This window comes from Sciurus vulgaris, assembly GCF_902686455.1.
Source record: "Sciurus vulgaris genome assembly, chromosome: 1".
In the NCBI taxonomy this organism is placed as follows: domain Eukaryota; kingdom Metazoa; phylum Chordata; class Mammalia; order Rodentia; family Sciuridae; genus Sciurus; species Sciurus vulgaris.
Genome location: NC_136461.1, coordinates 120245431 through 120268302, shown reverse-complemented (window position 1 = coordinate 120268302; position 22872 = coordinate 120245431). Strand labels below are relative to the sequence as shown.

Here is a 22872-nt window from a genome sequence, read left to right as displayed (position 1 = left end):
ACCTCTACTTTCTGTATTGACAATTTTTGTTTGATATTATCTATTTGTATTTAGGTTTGATAAAGATGGTTGTAATCCTATTACTACCTCCTCATAATTTGTTTAAACCATTTTCATCTGACAAAATACTTGAGTTGTTTTGGTTTTATGAGGATAAATTCTTGGAGTGGGTTTATTCAGTGAAATTATTTGACTTTCATGGTTATGTTGCCTTATTGCACTCCTAGAATTGTAACACCTCACAGTGTCCCATTTGTGTTGGGAGTTTTATATGTTGTTATTTAATAAGAGAGAAATCAAAGTTTCCCTAAATTGCTTTTGTGTGATTTACCTGCGTACTTCATACATTTATGTAAATAAATATCTTAATGGTTTCTTAAAAAAAAAAAACAAAAAAAAAAAAAAACAGCTGAACAACATGCCAAATTACCAATATTAAAAAAATCAGGACCGGGCTTGTAGCACGGTGGCAGAGCACTTGCCTACATGTGTGAGGCACTATGTTTGATTCTCAACACTGCATATAAATAAATAAATAAATAAATAAATAAATAAATAAATATCCATTGACAAATAAGAATATTTTAAAATATCTTCCTTCATAGAGAATGTTTGACTTCCTAAATTTGTTGAAAATCACATGGCTACACAAAAAAATATCAGTAAGCACATTTGTAAGATGTGGGACTGTAGCAGCCTTTCAAATAGCTATGTACTGCCCACCTAATTTATGAAATGAAATCATGTCCATACTTCAAAAACTTTGAGAGTTCACTGGTCTCGTCTACTTTCCACCCCATTAAAATGCCTACCTAATATTCTGGGTTGTCACTCTGCTGTTAAGTTTTGTGTCAATGAACAATGTTATTTAATTTTTTTACATATTTTATACTTAGAGAATTGAATCATATTATGCATATTCTTCTGTAAGTGATTGAGATTCATGGATATTGTTGTATCTAGTTCATTTTCACAGTTGTATCACATACCACTACATGAATAAACCATTATTCATTTGCCCATTTTACAGTTTCTTTCTCTCAGCTTTAACAATCAGTGCTATTAAAAATTTCCCCAGGGGATTCCCAGCTCTGGGGCCCTTTCTCTTCAGAGAAGTCTATCTGTATCTATCTTTTACAATAAACCTAATCCTTGCTTGCTTAAAAAAAATATTCCACAAAACTGAAAGTTCTGTGTATCTTCAAAATTAATAGAGATTACCACGTTTTTATATCAAACAAGTTGTATCTCTTTGTACTACTAGCAGTGAATAAGATTTAGTTGACTTGTAGTAAATAGTAATCATTTCCCTCACAAAATTCAATGTGTTCTGGCTACATCATTCCATTGACCCTGGGAAAATTCAGATGCCTTTTCACATGATATAGAAAGGAGGAGGAATTAAAGTAGCATGCTAAACCTTGTAAAATTATATGTGCCATCACCAATATTTTTTCCTTTAGTAAACATCATGAAATTTTGTGTGCATCTGTATGAGTTAATCTCCTTTTACTATTTATTTATGCAGAAGCTAATTGGTGCGTTGTTAAGATTTCAGACCCTGGAGTCAAATTACCAGGGTTCAAATCCCCTCTCTGTTTCTTATGTCTCAGTAACCTATTCCCTTTTCACCTGGGTTTCTCTGTCTGAATATGGGTACACAATTTTCTAGGGTTTCTGTTGGGTCTGGAGAACACGGGGGGCAGGATTTGCCTTTTCACCCTCAGCTTCCTGACATGGGGCCGTCTGTGTCTTCATTCACTATGTTCTCCCCTTTCCCAGAGGAGACAGTCTGATGATATAGTATTGGGCAGAGACTGGGAGAGTCTTTATTCTGTGAAATTGTGGGGTGGGATCTGGGGACTTAGTGCCTCAACTACTATCTGCTATTGCAAACTCCTAATGCTCTGTAGTCATGAAGTTCAGGTCATCTTGTGCATAGTATGTAGTAACTTAACTGTTTTCAGTTAAGTTGCAATAATTTTCTGTGTCATTTTGATGATTGACTTCATAGTTTTGCATCTCCAACTAATATTTGTATATTTTCCTTTTAGACTTTTGTGAAGATTTACAATCATCTATTTAAATCTGAGTTCATATCTCTATTTCTTTCCCCTTTTTTATTTGTTCTTTTTAGATATATGTGACAGTAGAGTGTATTATGACATATTATACATATATGGAGCCTAACTTCCCATTTCTTTGTCTGCACACGATGTGGCGTTACACTGGTTGTGTATTCATAAATGTTATGTATGATTCATTCTACTGTCTCTCCTATTCCCATTTCGCCTCCCTTCCTCTCATTCCCCTTCAAATCCAATGAACTTCTATTTCCACCCCCACCATTGTGTGTTAGTATCTGCATATCGAAGAGAACACTTGGCTTTTGGTTTTTGAGGATTGGCTTATTTCACTTAGAATGATATTCTTGAATTACATGCATTACCAGCAAATGGCATGATTTCATTCTTTCTGGTTGAGTAATAGTCCATTGTGTATATCATATCTCTATTTTTATGGTAAACACAAAGAAGTGGAATTGCTAGGTTATGATAATTCACTTTCTTTTTCCAAGAATTTTTCACTGTAAGATTATTGATCTAGTGGGACATGGTGACACACACCCGTAATTCCATCTACTCAGGAGACTGAGGCAGGAGTATTGCAAGTTTGAAGCCAATTTGGCGACCTCCTGTCTCAAAAATTTTTAAAAAGTGGGAAGCTGGGATGAAGCTCAGTGGTAATGTACCCCTGGGTTCAATTTCCAGTACCACAGAAAAGGACTAATTTAAGCATCTATTTTAATCATTTCTTTTCTTAATTCGAATACCAGAAATACAGCTGTCTCAGGGGATGTGTGTTCTTGGATCATCATCCTCTCTGCTTCCTGTGGACCTGACATATCCCATAAGCCCAGGGATAGTTTATCCTCTATTCTAGGTGCTCTTGAAGACTGCTTCATGACAGAACATTTTGATACATGATGTCAGTTTCAGTGTCCATGCTCTAAAGATGACCTTTGCAATGGAGAGAGACAAAGGTGCCTAATTTACTTTGACAATGGCAGGCGTTTTGATGAACACAGATGCAGATACACACTTACTCCCTCTCTTCTCTCTGTCCTTCTCACCATTAGTTAGCACTTCTTTTACACGTCAGCTTCCTGAGTTCCTCTCCAAAAAAAGGGCAGCCATAGAGGCAGACCTTGAGCTGATTGCCTTGATCCGTCCTAGTTTAAAGGGCTCTCAATACAGAGATGATGGGCACCTCTGTAATGATTGTATTTTATAAGTATATAATTTTATTCATCATCATTAGTTACATGCTTTCTGTCCTCAAGAATATAAGATGGGGTTCTTTGCCCATTTATTGATTGGGTTGTTTGTTTGTTTGTTTGGTGTTAAGCTTTTTGAGTTCTTTGAATATTCTGGATATTAACACCCTCTGAGATGCAGGTGGCAAAGATTTTCTACCATTCTGTAGGCTTTCTCTTCACACTCTTGATTGTTTCTTTTGCTGTGAAGAAGCTTTTTAGTTTGATGCCATCCTGTTTATTGATCTTTGATTTTATTTCTTGTGCTTCAGGAAGTCAGTTCCTGTGCCAATATGTTGAAGTGTTGGGCCTACCTTTCCTTCTAGTAGGTGCAGGGTTTTGGGTCTGTTTCCTAGGTCTTTGATCCACTTAGAGTTGATTTTTGTGCAAAGCATAAAGGGTTAACTTTGATTTAACTACATATGGATTTCTAGTTTTCCCAGCACCAATTGTTGAAGAAGCTGTCTTTTCTCCAGTGTGTGCTATTGGTGCCTTTGTCTAGTATGAGATAACTGTATTTTTATAGATTTGTCTTTCTGTCTTCTATTCTGTTCCATTGGTCTTCTTTTTAGCTGTTTTTGTTACTATAACTTTGTAGTATAATTTAACATCTGGTATCATGATGTCTCCTGCTTCATATTTCCCACTAAGGATTGTTTTAGGTATTCTGGGTCTCTTATTTTTTCAAATGAATTTCATGACTGCTTCCTTTTTTCTATGAAGAACATCATTGGAATTTTGATGGGAATTGCATTGAATTTGTATAGTGTTTTTGGTAGTATTCCATTTTGACAATATTGATTCTGCCTCTCCAAGAATATGAGAGATCTTTCCATCTTCCAAGGTCTTTTTCAATTTCTTTATTTAGTGTTCTATAGTTTTCATTGTAGAGATCCTTTACCTCTTTTGTTAAAGTGATTCCTAAGACATAGGAATGATCAACAAATATATGAAAAAATGTTCATCATTTCTAGCAATTAGAGAAATGCAAATTAAAACTACACTGAGATTCCATCTTACTTCAGTCAGAAGTAATTATCAGGCAATTATCAAGAAAATAAGTACCAAAAAAATCTCGGTGAGGATATTGGAAAAAGGGAATGCTTATACATTATTGGTGGTAGCACAAATTGGTGCAAACCCTCTGGATAGCAGTATGGAGATTCCTCAGAAAAACTTGGAGTGGAATCACCATTTGACCCAGTTATCCCACTCCTCAGTTTATACCCAAAGGATTTAAAATCACCATACTACAGTGTCATCAATGTTTATAGCAGCACAATTCACAATAGCTAAACTTTGGAACCAACCTAGGTTCCAACCTAAACTTTGGAACCATCAACAGATGAATGGATAAAGAAATTGTGGTATATATACACAACAGAATATTACTCAGCCATAAAGAAGCATGACTTTATGACATTTGCCAGTAAATGAATGGATCTGAAGACATGAAATAAGATAATCCCCCCAAAACAAAATTCAAATATCTTGACTGATATGTGGAAGTTAAACCATTAATACAGGTGGGTAGGGGAAGAAGAGAAGTTCAGTAGATTAGATAAAGGGAAACAAAAGGAAGAGAGGGGGAACAGGAATAGGAAAGACAGTAGAATGAATCTAACATAATTTTCCTATGTATACATATGAAAATACCTAAGTGAATCCCCATTGTAACCATCCACAAAAATGGGGTCCTAATTAGAATAAAATATATTTCGTGCTTGTATAATTTTATCAAAATGGATTCTACTGTCATGTACAACTTAAAAGAACCCCTAAATATAAATAAAGAGGAAATTTCAGGCATAGTATAATAATGTGTACTCTGATATCTAAAAAATAAACTACCTCCAAATGTAAAATAAACATATATAGGGTAGTTTTGTGAGTTGTGGAACTTCAGGAATCACATGATGTTATCTTCGCCTTCCCTGATGGGAGTAGGTGGAAGGAACTCAGACTGTGAGAAGCAAAAAGAAAGGCAGAGCCTACCACCGCACCTCATGACAAAGTGTCCGTGTGCACTGACTCTGCTCAGCTGTCTTCAAGATCATAAAGCCACACGTAGTATGAAGGTATTAACAGACTGAAGAAAAGCCTCTGTCCTCTGTACCTGTGAAACCAAGAACAACTGAATGTAGAAAATCTAACCTTGATCACACCATTCTGTTTCTTGTTTAATTAACCTTGTTAAGTAATTTTTTTCTTTTAAAAAAATCTACTGGTGCCTGTTAATTATATAAGTAATGGGTTTCATTGTGGCATATTTGTACATGCACGTAACATAATGTGATCTATTTCACTACCCAGTACCTCCCCTTAATTGAGTCACTTTTCGTTACTTTTATGATTTTTACCTTGCTTATGACCATACAAACCAAGTCCTATAAATCTGATGTTGAGATTGAGGTTTTTCATTTAGCTATTCATCTTTTTGTTTTACAGACTGTATCTTTATTCTAATGTTTCCATCCCAAGAAGAAACTGAAAGGGAGGGAAGGTCAATGGGAATTTACTTGGGAAAAGGGTTCACAGGAAACAGTATTAGTGCTGAAAGCAAGGAGGTGGTTTTAGTCAGTCTTTGAGATTGAGGTGCTTCATGCTCATGTGGTTAGTCAGAGTGAGTTTTCCCAGTGAAAGTTTTTAGCATTGCTTTAAGAGAGGCTTACCCCAAAGGGAAACCAAAAATTTATGTCCTAACAGTTTCCCAGAGTTGAACTACGACTTTCAATATGTTTGATCCTGGATCTGTCTCTAGACACCATAACTAGATGAGCAGCTCAAGTTAATGCAAAAAACAAAAGTAACCTTCAAATGCAACATCCTATAAAGACAGCAAGAGTTTTTACTCTGAAGATTTAAGGTGAAATCTTCGACTGTCTGAGGTGGTCAGTAACTGATCAAACCTCTTTATTTAGAGATTAAAAACAAATCCTAAAATGAAGGGCAAGGCATTTAAGTAACACAGTGACCATCAACAATGACATTATGAAATTGTGAAGTGAACACAGACTTCTGGCAGCATACGAGAAGGGCTGATTCATAGATTTCTCAATTCATATATTATTTTTACCTTCTGGGACGTATCTGAACTTTATATCCATGCGCCTTCTGGTGTATATCCTTACAGTGCATTCTTGCACTTTAGTTAAAATGACAGTGTTTATGAATATGGTCGAGAGTTGAGTGTTATCTTAGGTTAAGTTCCCAAGAAACAGACCTGAGATTTGCCTGCAGGCGTATTGGAGGGTGCACTCAGGAACACCTATGGAGGAGAGAGGGAAACCGGGCTGGGCGGAAGAAAAGTTGAACCACAGTGCACTCATAATGGGGCCTAGAGTCAATCCCCTGGACACTGAGAGCTTGGATGGCTCCAATTCTCCCTCATTAAGGCAAAAAGGCTGTGACCTTGAACGTGGCCCTTGAATTCCTTGAATTCAGGCTGCCTATAGGGAGAGGTGTAACCTTGGACCAGAAGTTCCTTCAGCACAGTGCAACTCTGGGAGACAGACTCAGCTCTAGGCAGCCTATACTCCTGGAAGCTGGCAGAAGCAGTGCTTTGCCTGTGGGGTCAGAGGATCTGGATGGTAACAGTCGAGCTACTGTAAGTAAATAGTTCAGTAACTAGAGTAAAAGCCAGTGGAATTGGTAAGGCACAGATGAAAGACCAGTGATTTATGGGAAACCTTGAAGAATAAATTCATAGTAGGAAATGATAGGTATGTTGTGTGATTTTTGTGCTTTGGGGCCTCAGGGGCCATGTCTTTGAATGGCCACTTTTGTTTGGACTGATACATAATTTAAAGAACTCAGCAGAGCATTCTAGTTTTGTTTTCATTCTGCTAACTGGAGAATAAATTAATGAAATTAAGAGAACTTCCTAAGGAAGAACCAGATAGTGGGGAGGAGCAGGGAAGACGATGTGGATTGTACAAACAATCCAACAGAACAGCCTCTATCAGCAAGGCATGCACTTGGTATCTACCTCCTGTTCTTTGTGCTGATCCACTTGGTTTTCATCCTTTTGATTACAGAGTTGAGCTTCTTCATTTGGCCACTGGGGGGCAATGTTTAAGAGTGTACTCTGACTTCACAAGGCTGAGAGGTTCAAACACTATTTTTTCCTGTCATTATTTGTATCATCTTGGGCCTTTCATGTAACATACGTATACCTCTATTTGCTTATCGATATAATGGAGATAGTAATGGTGCTTACTTTGGAGGTTTGTTAGGAATACTAAATTCAAGTTATGCTTGTTAAGCACTTAAATCAGTGTCTCAATGACAGCTGGTATCCCAGGCAAGAAAAGGCCTTCCACATCTCATTATATGTGACAACTCAATCCTGGCTTTCTTAGGAAGGATTCTGTGTTATCTTTGAATGAAGGTCAAAGGAAGGAAGATACATGTGGTGGGATGGACGATGGACTAAAATGAAGTGTGAGAATAGAGATATACATTAAAAAGTTGCTTTTAACCATCAATACATAGAAAAAAAAAGCTTAGTTAATATTTGGACACCTCAGTTTCACTGACATTGAAAGTTGGACCTGGAACATCTTTCACCATTGTGAAAGTGCATATTGATATTTAATTGGGAAAACCAGGCTGAAACTGTAGGTCATGACCTTGATTCATGAGCCAAAAAACGTCAAGTTCAACTGACTGATGAGGCTTCTAGTGTCTGGAACTCCTTCATCCTATGGCTCTGGGGCATGTTTATTGATAAAGCATCATGGTCAGCATTCAGGAAGATGATGGATCCAGGTGTCAGAGACACAGCTTTTGTGTCTCACATATACACACATCATTCCATTCTCCAGAGCCAGCTCATCACCCCTGGGACCTCAGCTAAACCTGAAAACATCAGAACAATCCTGTGCCTCTTTATACTTCTTCTCCCTCTTTCTGCTCACTTGATTTTCCAATTAGGATGGCTACCTGACTTATCACCAGTTGCATTAATTCTTCTCATCATTTTGCAATTTCCCCTCATCTACTTTGGTAAATGAGGAATCAGAACAAAGCAAGAGTAAACTAGAAATTTTCTAATTATGTAGAAAACATTAGAGGTCAAAAGACCACTTTGGCACTTACTGCAAAAATCTACCCCACTGTGCTACTTATCACCATTAAATTCAAAAATAGACTTGCCAGAATGAAGGAAAAGCTTAGAGTTGCCTTTTATTAACATGCAAAGAGCATGATAGATTATTATCATTAAAAGTTCATTAATAAATGATTAATATAAATGTTGGGATATAAATTAAAAAAGAAAACCTTTTCTTGTCATCAGGTACCCTTTTTCAGGTCAGCACAGGAATGGTTCCTTCAGCCAGCCTTCCCATTGATATTTAAAGGTTAACTGAGTCTTGGGTGTGATGGATCATTTTTATTTTATTGTAAACTCACCTGACTGCCATCACTGCTAACACCCCTGAATCAGGCTTGTCACTTGTATTATCAATATGAGTGACATTGAACAGACATGGTCAAGGAAGAGGGAAGAATTGCAGGCTATGAAGCCAGGTCATTTTTAAAGTTGTGGTTCTATTAACAGTAAAAGGGAAGTCTAGATGAGAGGGTACTTAGAATCCTCTGACAACTGCTGATTTAGGGTGTGTTGACTGACCTCTTCATTATACATCTGGATAGAAATGCATAGCATGTAGTTTTGAATGCACACCTTGAGTGGTAGGTTTGTGGGTTGAGATTGAGTCTTTGATTTGCGTTTAACGAACATGAATTTAGGTCTTACTGTGTTTCAGTTTCTGACGATATTTTTCTTTCATTCATAAACATGATACAGTTTCTGCCCCTGTGGCATTTGCATTTAAAAAAAAGGCAGAGATGATACTGAACAATGTCATGAAACAATAAGATGATGGTGATAGTATTAATAATAGGCCATACTTACTGAGTGCTTTCCATCTTTCAATTACTTGTTTAGTGTTTTAACTGCAAAATTTTTTTTTAGTTTTCATAACACCCCTGTGGATTAGGTACTATCAGGGTCTATTAGTAGCTATCAAGAAATAGATTGAAGGGACTTCAATAGGTTAAGGGACTTGCCTAAGACCACACAAATCGATGGAGCAGGTATTTTAGCTTGTATGGAATGGAATCCTATCTTGTGCACTTCCTTGCCATGACAGGAAGCTCTGAGTATCCTGGGAATAAGCAGTAGGAACACTAAATTCAGGCTCATGCAGAGAGGGTTTAAAATGACTTTGGAGAAAGTGAAATATAAAGGGAGACCTGGATGTGAATAGTAATTAACCAAAGGAAGAAGGAAAATGAAATGAATGACAAGATCTTTTGGGGCAGGTGTAGCTTAGTGTGTGGGAAAGGACTGACAACAGACAGATAGATGAGATCATAGCAGGAGACCAGAGACCACCACACACACCAGTCAGATCACCTGTGTTCATGAGATGGAAAGAGGAGGAACTTATGACAATGTGGGCAAAGACACAGAACTCAGAAGCTGGAGAGGATGTGCTCGCAGGAATGTTCTTTTGCCTCCCTCTTGTTGCCTTTTCACTTACTTCCTGTTTCAGTACATCAGGGCCCCCTATGAGCATAGCAAACCAGACTAAAAGTCTTGGAGTGAGGGGTAAAATCTGGAGGAAATGAATAATTAATTATCTGCAGTGTGTTCCTAGATCTGAGATAGAATTTACAACATCTGAACTCCATCTCCTCCCCCCAGCTTTATTGAGATACAACTGTATATACTGACAGGGTAGACGATATTTCCATGTAGTACATCTTGTACGTGCTTACTATAATCAAGCTAATTTACTTACAGAGCTCACATAGCTCTCCTTTGGCTGTGTGCATGGTGAGAACATTTGAGATCTGTTCTCTGAGCCATTTTCGCGTCTATACTGTATTATTGATTCCCCATCCTCCTTGAAGTACTCTCTATCTTGCCTTCCAAAACTCCACCAGCTCTCGCTTCCCTTCTCTAGTGCTCTGACCTTTCTTTGTAAGTCTCCCTTTCCCTCTTTCTTCTCTTCCTCACTACTGACTTGTCTGAACTCTGCGTGGCTCCAAGGCTGCCTTCTTATCACTCAACATGCCTTCTCCTGACAGTCTCATCCTATTCACAGCATCAGTTGCTGTCTGTATTCTGATGCCGAACACATTATTGTCTGGAGTTCTGACCTTTCATCTGAGCTCCAGGCTCATATATTCAATTAAACACCTCCATTTACATATCTCATGAGTGCCTCAAACTCAGCACTTCCCACACTCACCCACAATCTTCTCACCTACTCTGACCTCCTCCTCCTCCTCCAGTGTCCCCTGTCTCTGTAATGATACCATCAGTCACCTACTTTCCTGGCCCAGAAATCTGGGAGTAATTGAATCCTCATCTTTTTTGAATGGAGTTCTAGTGGACATATGTCATATTTGGGGCTTTCCAGCATTTTAAAATAATTCGCATGCAGTGGATTTCACCTTCCAATCTACTTGTGCAGTCTCAGTTTCTCTTGCAGGACAGATGAATGCCCTGGCCTGGACTTAACCTGTCTGACACTTCCAAGTGAGGCTTCAATTGGAGGTCCTCAATGTGAGATCCAGGCATCCCTGGGGCTTCTATCTTGCTGATACAGCTGGCTTCAGAGGAATTGCTGTTCATGGCAACAGCAGCAATTGAAAAGTAGAATTCCTGACACAGAAGTGGCATGAGCGCTGCAGATACAGCGACTGCAGTGCAACCATGTCTCCACATCCTGTGTTTGGTTGCAGAAACAGTGAACTTAAATCATTCAGAAGAGTTCTGATGTGTGGTCTGTGGTGTGTGTAAGTGGATGCATGAGGAGGTGTGGGAGCATGTGTGGTGGGGGAGGAGGTGTGGGAAGCATGGTGTGTGTGGTGGGGAGGAGGTGTGGGGAGCATGGTGTGTGTGCTGAGGGAGGAGGTGTGGGGAGCATGGTGTGTGTGGTGGGGGAGGAGGTGTGGGGAGCATGGTGTGTGTGGTGGGGGAGGAGGTGTGGGGAGCATGGTGTGTGTGGTGGGGAGGAGGTGTGGGGAACATGGTGTGTGTGGAGGGGAGAAGGTGTGGGGAGCATGGTGTTTGTGCTGAGGGAGGAGGTGTGGGGAGCATGGTGTGTGTGGTGGGGGAGGAGGTGTGGGGAGCATGGTGTGTGTGGTGGGGAGGAGATGTGGGGAGCATGGTGTGTGTGGTGGGGGAGGAGGTGTGGGGAGCATGGTGTGTGTGGTGGGGGAGGAGGTGTGGGGAGCATGGTGTGTGTGGTGGGGGAGGAGGTGTGGGGAGCATGGTGTGTGTGGTGGGGAGGAGGTGTGGGGAGCATGGTGTGTGTGGTGGGGAGGAGGTGTGGGGAGCATGGTGTGTGTGGTGGGGAGGAGGTGTGGGGAACATGGTGTGTGTGGAGGGGAGAAGGTGTGGGGAGCATGGTGTGTGTGCTGAGGGAGGAGGTGTGGGGAGCATGGTGTGTGTGGTGGGGGAGGAGGTGTGGGGAGCATGGTGTGTGTGGTGGGGAGGAGATGTGGGGAGCATGGTGTGTGTGCTGAGGGAGGAGGTGTGGGGAGCATGGTGTGTGTGGTGGGGAGGAGGTGTGGGGAACATGGTGTGTGTGGTGGGGGAGGAGGTGTGGGGAGCATGGTGTGTGTGGTGGGGGAGGAGGTGTGGGGAGCATGGTGTGTGTGGTGGGAGGAGGTGTGGGGAGCATGGTGTGTGTGGTGGGGAGGAGGTGTGGGGAGCACGGTGTGTGTGGTGGGAGGAGGTGTGGGAAGCATGGTGTGTGTGGTGGGGGAGGAGGTGTGGGGAGCATGGTGTGTGTGGTGGGGGAGGAGGTGTGGGGAGCATGGTGTGTGTGGTGGGGAGGAGATGTGGGGAGCATGGTGTGTGTGCTGAGGGAGGAGGTGTGGGGAGCATGGTGTGTGTGGTGGGGAGGAGGTGTGGGGAACATGGTGTGTGTGGTGGGGGAGGAGGTGTGGGGAGCATGGTGTGTGTGGTGGGGGAGGAGGTGTGGGGAGCATGGTGTGTGTGGTGGGAGGAGGTGTGGGGAGCATGGTGTGTGTGCTGAGGGAGGAGGTGTGGGGAGCATGGTGTGTGTGGTGGGGAGGAGGTGTGGGGAGCATGGTGTGTGTGGTGGGGAGGAGGTGTGGGGAGCATGGTGGTAGACTTTTTGTGAGTTTGCACCTATCTCTGTTCATTCCACATTTCTAGTGATCTCTGAGTTCATATTTTAATAAAATCTCCTTTTCCTTAAACTAGCAGGAGTAGATTTTGTTGTTTGTAGTAAGAATCTTTACCCATTCAATATTATTGATTTCTGGTAGATAGACTATGTTTTGAGGTATGCTCTGGTATAGGGAAGGATGTGGTGAGTAAGAACTAGAAATGGGTTTGTCTGGAGGAGTTCCGGGGCTGTCCTTCTAGATTTTGTTTATTTGTTGTATTTGTATTCCTTTGAAAAGGGTTTCTGTATATTGAACATTCAATTCATGTCCAAATATTTTAAGAAGTCAGAGCAGAGCAATGGAAAAAACATTATCTTTTCTTAGATATCTGTTTTTTTTTTTATTTTTTGTAATTAGTTATACTTGGCAGTAGATGCTTTTTGACACATCATACATAAAAACTTCTCATTCATCTGATTGTATATGATGTAGAGTTACACAGGTCATGTAATCATATATGCCCATAGGGTAATAATGTCTGATTCATTCTACTATAATTCCTAACCCCTTCCTACTCTCCCCACTGTCTAGTCCATATTACCTCTATTCTTATTGTGAATTATCATCCATATATCAGAGAAAACATTCAGCCTTTGTTTCTTTGGTATTGGCTTATTTCACTTAGCAGGATATTCTTCAGTTCCGTCCATTAACCTGAAAAATGCTTTAAGACTGAGTAATATTCCCTGGTGTATATATACCACATTTTCTTTATCCATTCATCTGTTGAAGGACATCTAGGTAGGTTCCATAGTTTAGTTATTGTGAATTGAGTTACTATAAACACTAATGTGGCTTTGTCACAGTAGTATGCTGATTTTAAGTCCTTTGGGTATAAACCCAGGAGTGGGATGACTGGGTAAAATGGTGGTTCCATTCCAAGTTTTCTGAGGTATCTCCATACTATTTTCCATAATGGTTGCACCAATTTGCTGTCCCACCAGCAATTTATGAGTGTACCTTTTTTTCTACATGCTCACCGACATTTATTATTATGGAATTCTTGATGATTGCCATTCTGAGTGGCGTGAGATGGAATTTTAGTGTAGTTTTGATTTACATTTCTCTAATTACTAGAGATGTTGAGCATTATTTCAGATGTTTGTTGATCAACTGTAGTCTTCTGTGAAGTGTTTGTTCAGTTCCTTAGCCCATTTATTGATTGGGTTGGTTTTTTTGTTTGTTTGTTTGTTTTTTGGTGTTAAGTTTTTTGAGTTCTTTATGTATTCTGGAGATAATACTGTATCTGAGGGGCATATGGTAAAGATTTATAACAAATGTGTATCTTAACAGAAAGCAGTAGGGTTAAAGTTCTGATTAAACCACAAATCATGAAAAAGTGACTTGACATCTCTAAGTGCCAGCAACAACAACAACAACAACAACAACAAAATATATATATATATATATGCATGCATGAGATGAGGTGCTGGAATGCTCTATCACTGAGCTATACCCCAGCCCTTTTTATTTTTTAGTTTATGACATGGTCTTGCTAAGTTGCTTAGGTTTCTCATATTTGTAATCCTTCAGCTTCAGCCTCCCAATCACTTGGAACACAGGTGTAAGGAATTCCCAGCTTCCCCCACCACCTGTCAATCTGTGTTAGCCCACCTCTCACGTTACAGGAATTTCCGGCTTAGGTTGCTGTAATCTTCCTGCCTCCAGCATTGGTCCCTCAGTCAGTCTTTAAGAATTCTCCTCCGCGATTGGTTCCTCTCAGCCCGCGAAATTCCTATGTCTGAGAGGAAGAGGAACCGTGCACCATCTTTCTTCTTTTCTTTACTTTTTCCCCCTTCCCCCTGCAGACATGAATTCATCTGCGCAAAATAAAGGGTTCCTTGTATGAGACCTGTATCTGTGGAGCGTTTCTGGGAGCTAGCGTCGAACCATAACTGCGCCCCCTCTTTTTCACCTAACAACAGATGTGTGCTACCATGTCTGGTGAGCACCCTCATTTATGAGCTGTGGTTAATATATTTGCCATACAGAGATGCTGTGAAGTTCCTTGAAGTAATCTGTGAAAGGGTACTAGCCCTTAGTGGCTGAGTGATAAAGATGCTCTTTGTGCCACAGGCAATCGGGGACTGTAGAAAATGGTCCAGGTGTTGACTACATGTCCTTGATTTGTGAAATATCAACCTCTCCATTGTATTGTCCTAATAATCCACATTTTATATTCTCACTTAATAAAGATCAGATTCTGAAAGGACCAGTCCAAGTACCTTTTATTCCCTAAGGGATCCTTCTCAGTTTCATTTAGCTGGAAGTATTTAATTCCACTTCTGAAATTTATTTTGTATGTCACATTTGGAATTAGTGGTATAGTACATAGATCCTTAGGAAAAAAGAACAAAAAGTTACTTCAGTGAGCATTAAGCACAGCCCTTTAAATTTTGTCTAATCTTTATTTTTGGCAAATTAATATATTATTATTGATTAAAATTCAAACAGTATTAAGGATGACAATAAAGAGTAGCTCCCAGCCCCAGACCTCCTTACTCCCAAATCCCACTCACCAGCAGCAGCTCCTTTTAGCCTTTTCTAATATTATGATGTTAATAATAGTGAAAATTGGTTTTCAATTTTAGTTATTATGTATTGGTTTTCCTCAATAGATAATGAAATTGTATTTTCTTACAACTGTCATTTCTTATGTTGCAAGACATTTGCATCTCCTAAGTATGTGTGATTCTCTCTTCCCATTTTCCCAGTATATTCATTTCACAATTTTTAGTTAAATCAATGTTTGGTGTTTTATATTTCTGTAACCATGCAAATATAACCTACAGTTAAGTCCTGTAGTATGTTTATGTTGTAGTATGTTGCTCACAGATACCACACATCCCCCCCCCCCCCTTTGGAAATACTCCTTCTTGAATTTTCTGTACTCCTGTTTCAACTTGTATAACTTGCTCTGTATCCATATACAACTCAGGGTTCAGGGGCTTCTCATCACTGTCATTCTGGGGTGTTATGGACTAATGTTTGTGCTTTCCCAAAGCTCATGTTGAAATCTTAACCACCTGTGTGATGGTATTAGGAAGTGAGACTTTTGAGAGGTAGTTAGATCTTATCCTAATAGAAAGGCCCCAGAATGCCCACTTTTACATTCTGTCATGTAACAATGCCAGAAGAGGAGCATCTATGAATCAGGATTCAAGTTTGCACCAGATACTGAATCTGCTCACAGCCTGGTTTCAGGTTTCTCAGCCTCTAGAACTTGGAGAAATAAATGTTTGTGTCTTAAGACCTCTAAGACACAAATGGACGCTCAAATGGACTAAGACATGGGAATTTCTGAAAAATGTTGTTGCTTCCTTACATCTACAGGTAATTAATTACCACCTAGTTATGTAACACCAGGCTGAAAATTGTTTTCCCTCAAATGCCAAAATAATTGTTCCACTTTTACTGCTTCCAGTGCTGCTGTCAAGAAGGCCAATGCCATCTTTAATCCTTATCCTTAAATGCAATATCTTCTTTTTAAGAAATGTTTTAGGATTTTCAGTCTCTTTAGTGTTTGGTAATTTAAAAGATTTACCTGGAACAGAAGAACGATCTAAAATCAATCATCCCCCAAATGATTCTATTATTAGAAAACTGGAAAAAGAAGAACAAACTAAGTCCATAGTAATTAAACAGAAGGAAAGAAATAGTACAAACCAGAGTTGAAATCAATGAAATTGAAAACAGAAAATCAGCAGAGCAAGTCAATTGAAACCAAAAGCTAGTTTTTTGAAAAGATCAATAAAATTGATAAACTAATGCAGGCTAGCTAAAAGAAGAGAGAACACCAATAACCAATATGAAATGTGAAATAAGGGATATCACTACAGGTCCCGTAGACATTGAAAGGGTTATAAGTGGATAGGATCACAAATTCATGTCCACAGACTTGATAACCTAGATTAAATGAACCAATTCCTTCCAAAACACAGTCTGCCAAAACTCACACAGGAAGGAAAAAAGAATCCTACTAGATCTTTATTAATTAAAGAAATTGAATCAGTATTTAATAACCTTTCATAACAGAAAGCACCAGGTTCACTGGTGAAGTTTGATAAACACTGATGGAGGAAATTATACAAAGTTTCTACAATCTCTTTCAGAAGATAGAAGCAAAGAGAATACTATTACTTTTAAGTTATTTTATGAAGGTAGAATTATCCTGATGCCCACACCAAACAAAGACATTACATGGAAAGAAAATTATAGGCCACTCTTTCTCAAGAATATATATACCAAAATCCTCAGCAAAATATTAGCAAATTGAACCTAACAACATATAAAAACAATGAAAAACCGTGACCAAGTTGGAATTTCCTATATGAAAGGGACCAACATCAGAAAATCAGATAATGTGATCTCTTCCATCAACAGGTTAAAGAAGAAAGATCACATTATCATGAGAATAGATGCAGAAAAAGCATTTGATAAAATACAGCAACTACTCATGAGAATGTAGTAAATTAGGGATGGGGAAATTTCTTCAGTTTGATAAAAATTGTCTACAAAGAAATCCTATAGTTAATGGAGAAAAAACTGAAAGCTTTCCTGATAAGCTCAAGAACAAGGCAAGAGCCCTCTTACTACTTCTTTTGAACATACATGAAGTCCTAGCTAAGGTAATAATGCAAGAAAAGGAAATAAAAAGAGTATAGATTAGAAAGGAAGAAATAAACTGCCTTTGCACATGATATGGTCATCTAAGAAGAAAATCTGAACACAAAAATTGGAACTAACAAGTGATTATAATGGTAAGGACACAAGATTAATACACAAGTGCATATTTATTTGGCCAAGTTTGGAACACTGACAACACCAAATGAATAGCAAGCATGTGGAACATCAGGAACTCAATTTTGCTGCTAGTGGAAATGCAATATGGTAGACATTCTGGAAGACCATTTTGTGGTTTCTTATAGAACTAAACATACTTTTACTTTGTAATACGGGAGTAACACTCCTTGGTATTTACACAAAGGAACTGAAAACTTAGGTTTATATAAAAATCAGCACATGGACATTTATGGCAGCTTTATTCATGATTGTTCAAACTTGGAAGCATCCAAAATATCCTTCAGTAAGAGAACATATAAACAAACTGTTGTGTGTCCAAATGATGGAATATTATTCAGCACTAAAAATGAAAGAGATATCAAATCATAAACAGACGTGGAGGAAACTTAAACATATATTACTGAATGAAAAAACCCAACCTAAAAAGCCTGCATGGTATATGATGCCAACTACAGTACATTCTGGAAAAGGCAAACCAATTGAGACAGTAAAAGATCAGTGGTTGTTGCCAGGGGTTGGCGGGGGCAAGCATGACTAGGCAGAGAGCACTGTTCATGTTGCTGTGATGGAAGCTTTAGTATTATTCATTTTCCCAAACCTAGAGAATGCACACCACCAAGTGATCCCTACGGCAAACTGTGGACATTGAGCAATGCTAACGTATTCATGTAGGTTCATCAATGGTAAAAACAATGGAACTCAAGGGTAACAAACATTCCACTCTGACAGGAAGTTGACAAGGAGGAGGCTGTGCTGTGCGGGGTAAGGGGAGTATGAGAAATCTCTGTACCTTCTGCTCAGTTTTGCTGTGAACCTAAAGTTGATGTTAAAAATAAAGTCTGTTAAAAAAAAAAAACAAACTAAGAAATAGGGACTGGGGCTGTGGCTCAGTGGCAGAGCACTGGCATGTGTGAGGCCCTGGGTTCGATCCTTAGCACCACATAAAAATAAACAAATAAAATAAAGGCATTCTATCCATTAAAACAAAGAAGTATTAAAAAAAAAAAAACAAAAAACTAAGAAAGTGATGCACCTTTCTATGTGTTATCCCATAGTTTACTAAATGAGATAGTATTTCCTAGATAACTTTCTTTTCTCCATTTTCTCAGTTCACTCTTCCTTGAACACTTGTTAGCTAATTATTCATTCTGACACAAACCTTTATTTTTTTTACCTTTTCTTTCTCTTTCTCCCCATCCCAATTGTCTTCTAGTTATAATTTTACAAAGAGATCTTCAACTTCATCTACTACCACTCTATTAACTATGATTTTTCTGCTACCACATTTATAAAGTAGATCTCTAAAAATCTCTTTTGTCACTGTTTCATGTTCACATTTATTAGCCCTTCTTTTTTGATTCATTGATGCAATGCCTTTTCTTATTTCTGTGATGACTATTTTTTCTTCTACCCTGTACTCTGTCCCTATTTCTTTTAAGTTCCTTTCTCCCCTGGACACCTTTTAAATAAGAGACTTTTCTGAATGTGATTATCTGTTTACTCATATTTCACACACACACACACACACACACACACTAATTAGAGTTCTTGATGTGTGAATCAGGTTTATTTATCAATTAGTTTCATTATAGGGTTAGTAGGAAAGTGTCTGGCTGTTTGTCTTGGGGACCCAAAATGCCAGTTAGCCAAGGAGTTTTTCTCTCTTGGGTCAGTCATGGCAGGTAGCGGGGGTGGGATGATGAGGCTTCTGCTTATTGTCCTAACCTGCCTGTTAGCACTCCAGGAGTCAGTGAGAAGAGGGCTTGGGGATCCCACTTTTCTCTGTATGGACTTTTACTTGAACCTCCATTCCCAGCATGTTGCCTCGGCTCCACACTTCTGCACCCAGTGTCCTCCGGGGTGCCACAGTGCACCTGATCCTCACAGAAGCCTTTAATAACTGTGCTTCCTTCCAGTCATTTAGCCCACTGTTATAGAACCTGAATCTTTAAACCACTCCATCTCTTTGGGGTTGTGTAGTATGAGTATAATTATTTTATTCTGGGCTCTCCCTCAGTGGGGAGCCTTTTCATGTTCACTCAGTTGGTTTTGCTGCATCCATCCATTTTTCACCTTCTAGAAATGTGTTGTTCATCCTTCTCGTTGCTGTCCTTTTTGGCATTCTGTACTCTTCTGTGATTCACTCATTCGTTCAACGCATATTGTTTAGGCACCTTCTATGTGCCTGGTGCTGGGTTGGGTGAAGTGGGTACAGTGAGAAATCCCTGCCCTCGTGGGGCTTCCATTTTAGGAACAGGAGTCAGAAAGAAGACAGATAAAATGGACAGTGTGTCAGATAGTGGTCAGTGCCAATGTAGGGAGTGGGTAGAGAACATGCTGGTCACAGAGGCCTCAGTGATAAGGTGCTTCTGGCAGAAGTGTGGCAATAGGCCTTGCTGCGGAGATGAAGCAGTCCCTGCAGCTCTTGACTGATCACTGGTATGGTCAGATGCTCTTCCTGTGCTCTCAGCATCTGGAGCATGCTTTAGTAGAACCGTTTCCAAAATGTGCTATTGTCATTATTAAAGTACATGTCTATTCCCCTGACTTGACACAGCCACTCAACATCTGGAATCTTGTCTGACTTACTTTTTTAGTCCTAGAATCTCATACATCAATTAAGTGTTCAGAATGTCATTGTCGAGTCAATGAATAGGAGATGAGATCCTTATTCAACAGTGGACGAGAGTCAAGCCCCAGGACTCCAGCAAGGCTGACTTGCACAGGACCATTTCTTCGACATCTGTCACTCTAGCCCTTTCCTCCCAACCACAGAAGCCTCTCCTTCCAGCGGTGCTCCTCCACCTTTCCCATACTCTTCTTCATCTGTCCTTTTAAAATCCTTTTCTCAGTCTCAAATACAGGTCATCACCTCCCATTCTGGGTAAAACTGTTATAAAATATTACTGTATTTCTATCACTTTTTATAGTGATTTTGAATGATCATTCTTTGTATAGCTCTGTTGTAAGTTCTTGACTGACTGGTTTGGAATCACTCTATTCTGACAGTAGTCCTTTAGTGGACTCATTTTATACTTGAGAATATGGGCACATTAGAAGGTTCTAATTTACCAGATATCACAGTTAGTCAATGACCAAGCCAGGATCTCTGTCTGACTGTACAACTGTCAACTATAGGCAGCAAGTCAACACAGTTGGGAATCCTTGAGGCATTCAGAAACACTGGTATGGGGAAAGTAGGCGTTGTTCCTTCAAAGCAGACGTCAAATGCAGGACATGTGGGTGGTCTTCCTTTGTTTCATAAGGTATGTCTCAATAGTAATCATTTTTAAGTTTAATTTGTGTAAGCAATTTTCCTTTCGCTCCACACCGCCAATTTTCCTTCTCTCCTAGATCATTCTTATCCATGTGACACAGTCAGTCATTCCTCCCATATTAGAAAAACAAGCAAGAAGACAAAACAAAAAAGCAAAAAAAAAAAACCCAAAACAAAAAACCTTCTCAATCTTATACCTTCCTTTACCCTCCATCACATTTCTTTAGCTCTTTTATAGCAAAGAGTAAGGTTTTACTTTCTTCCTTTTTTCTCCATATACTTGACTTAAACCTTTTTTTTTTTTTTCCCCCATCATTTGCCATCAAAATTAGTATTGTCACCAGGCATGGTGGGGCACACCTGTAATCCCAGTGGCTCGGGAAGCTGAGGAAGGAGGGTTGCAAGTTCAAAGCCAGCTTCAGCAACTTAGCATGGCCCTAAGCAACTTAGTAAGACCCTGTCTCTAAATAAAAAATAAAAAAGGGCTGGGGATGTGGCTCAGTGGCTAAGTGCCCCTGGGTTCAGTCCCTGGTACCAATAAAAAAATTTAAAAAATGAAATAAAATAACAACAACAACAACAACAACAAACTAGTATTGTCAATGTCATCAGTGACCCCACATTGCTAATTCTGTGTCATTTCTGTGGTCCTTATCCTACCTAGCATCTCAGAAACATGTGACATATTTGATCTCTATCTTTCCTAACACTACATTTCCTATTTTCTTTGTCTCTCAGCACACACTCTCTGAAAATCTCTAAGGCTGGCCATCCTTCATCCCCATGTGATAGGTATTAGAATGCCCAGAGGAATAACTTGGATTTCTCATTTCTCTCTGCATTTCTCCTTTAGTGAAGTCACTAATCCTTATGGCTTTAACTACTACTTCCTTTATGTAAATGACTCTCAGATTTCCATCTCTGGACTAGGACTCTCTCCTGAACTATATCTGAATACCTGAAGTCCACTCGAAACTCTTAAGAGGTGTCTCCAACTTAACGTGTCCAAATTCATACTTCTTGTATTTCCCCTAACATATCTCAAATCTGCCCTTAGACATTCTTCCCAATATCAGTAGCAACTTGATATGGGTAAGCAGCTTGCTTACTTAGTCCAAAAATCTAAGTGTTTTACTTAACCTTTTTTTTTTTTTTTGGCACTCCACACCTGCTCTATCAGTTAATTCCATTGGCTATAGCATAAACACATATGACATTAATTATATACTTTGAGTACAATCTCTCCTTGTATCTCCCTTGCTGCTCTCCCAGACCAGGGCACATTGGCCTCTCTGCTGATTAGTGCAGTAGCCTCCTAACTGACCTTCTCACTTCCATCGTGTTACCACCAGGCACAAAGAATGACGTAAAAAACAGAAGCATATCTTGCACTTCTCAGCTCAGAAACCTCTTGTTTCAATCAAGTTATAGCAGATTGCTTTCCAGATGAATTATGAACAAGTTTAATCCTTCCTCTCTGACTTCATCTCCAGCTGCTCTTCCTTCCTGACCATTCTCCAGCCACATGGATTTCTCTGACTTCCTTGAGTGTGCCAAGCACACCGATGTTTGAGAACCCTGGCACTGTGGGTCTTCTCTTCCTAGAGACCTCTCCACTCAAACAGGTGATCTACCACCTCCTTACAACTCTGTTTACATTTTATCTTTTCGTTTTCTGATCTGTCATCTCTGATAACTCTTTATTTCTTTTCGTTTTGTATTTTTATTAAGCACATTAATTATACAGAGTAGCGGGTTTCATTGTGGCATTTCTGAACATACTTATAACACACTTTGATTATATCCCTCCTCTACCTTTCCCTCTCCTGATTCCCTTCCTTTTCTCTAGTAGGCTCCCTTTTACTTTTCACATTACTTCTTTTTCCTCCATAGATTATACATAAGAGAAAAACATGTTAACTTGTCTTTCTGAGTTTGCCTTATTTTGTTTAGCATGATGATCTCCAGTTCCGTCCATCTTCCTGCAAATGACACAGTATCACTCTTTTTGACTGAATAATGCTCTTCTGTGTATATATATTCATGTTCTTTGTTCTTTGTGCCTAGGCTGATCCCATAACATATCTATTGTGAATTGTGCTGTGATAAACATGGGTATGTAGATATGCTGAATACGGTATGCTGACTAATTCCTTTGGGGGTATATGGAGGAGTGGGAAGCTGGATCGTATGGTAGTTCCATTCTTAGTTTTTGGAGGAACTTCTACTCTAATTTCCACAGTAGTTGTATTAATTT

The 22872-nt window shown here is 39.4% G+C and overlaps 1 protein-coding gene across 8 annotated transcripts in view; it reads left to right on the top strand.

The window, feature by feature from the left end:
* Nucleotides 1-22872, top strand: part of AIM2 (absent in melanoma 2) — a 66201-nt gene that overhangs the window by 16689 nt on the left and 26640 nt on the right. The window lies entirely within an intron of this gene.